Below are 1,335 nucleotides of genomic sequence, written 5' to 3' on the forward strand. Positions count from 1 at the left end.
TATGACTCTGAAGAACTTTTTTCCCCTTAAAGAATTGTTGCCAACTTTCTTTTCAATCTGAAATGATAAAAGACATTAATTTTACCACACTCCACTACCATGTCCTGCATGAATCTGCTGAACATGGGTATTTTGTGGCTGTTTTGCTGCTTTGTGACTTTGTGTGCAATTGTATTAAGAAGTGACAGAGAGGGTAAAATGCTTCCTCAGGTGACCACAGAGGAGAGAACAAGCTGCCATCTGTAAGTATCAATAGTATAGAAAGTAGAGTTGCTATAAAAGACTGCACTGTGGTGTGGCTGTAAGACATATAAACTGATGATTTTGGAAAAAATACCACAAGAGGCTGTATGACAAAGACAGATGTTAAAAGTTTTCAGTAATAGTGTTCAGTGGAGAAACAATAAAATCAAAAGTGACATTATGTAGAGTGTAATCTAAATAACTTTCAATAAATAAATATAGATATGTATACAGATAAAGAGTGATGGATAGATATCAAGTGTGTGTGTGTGTGTGTGTGTGTGTGTGTGTGTGTGTGTACACATGCACAAATTGGTCTTGGGGTTTGAACTCAGCACCTGAGTTCTGTCCTTGAGTTTTTTGTTCAAGGCTAGCACTTGAGTTGTAGATACATTTCTGCTTTTCTGTGGTTAACCTGAGGTAAGAGTGTCACTTGGATTTTCATGCCAAGGTTGGCTTCAAATATTGACCTCAGGTTTTAGTCTTGTGACTGGCTAGGATGACAAGCATGATCTAGTGCCCAGTTTGGTATATATTAATTGTAAAAAGTGATGGTTTTCATTATGATATTTTCATATATGTATACTTTGATCAGATTCATCCCTTTTATTACTCTTTATTTATTATCCACCTCTTCCAATCTCTCTCTCTTACAATTTTGCATGTGGGTGTTTGTGTGTGTATGTGTGTGCTCATCTTGGGGCTTGAACTCAGGGCCTGGGTGCTGTCCCTCAGACTTCTTTGCCCAAGGCTAGCTCACTACCATTTGAGCCATAGCTCCACTTTTTTGTGGCTAATTGGAGATGAAAAGTCTCATGGACAGGCTTCCAACCCCAGACTGACTTCAAATTGCAGTCCTCTGCTTTCAGCCTCCTGAGTAGCTAGGAATACAGCCATGATCCACTGGTTCTTAGCTTCTCACAAAATTTTGATGTGTTTCATAACGAGCTTTTCATACAAGCATATAATATAATTTGGTCAGATTTACCCCTCAGCTTCTCTTTTCCATCCTTCTACGTCTAATTTCACATGAGATTCTCACTCAAAACCAGTGTTATGTGTACTTACCAAATGAAGACATCTGGAACTAAA

Source organism: Dipodomys ordii, unplaced genomic scaffold (assembly GCF_000151885.1).
Source record: "Dipodomys ordii isolate 6190 unplaced genomic scaffold, Dord_2.0 Scaffold84, whole genome shotgun sequence".
NCBI lineage: Eukaryota > Metazoa > Chordata > Mammalia > Rodentia > Heteromyidae > Dipodomys > Dipodomys ordii.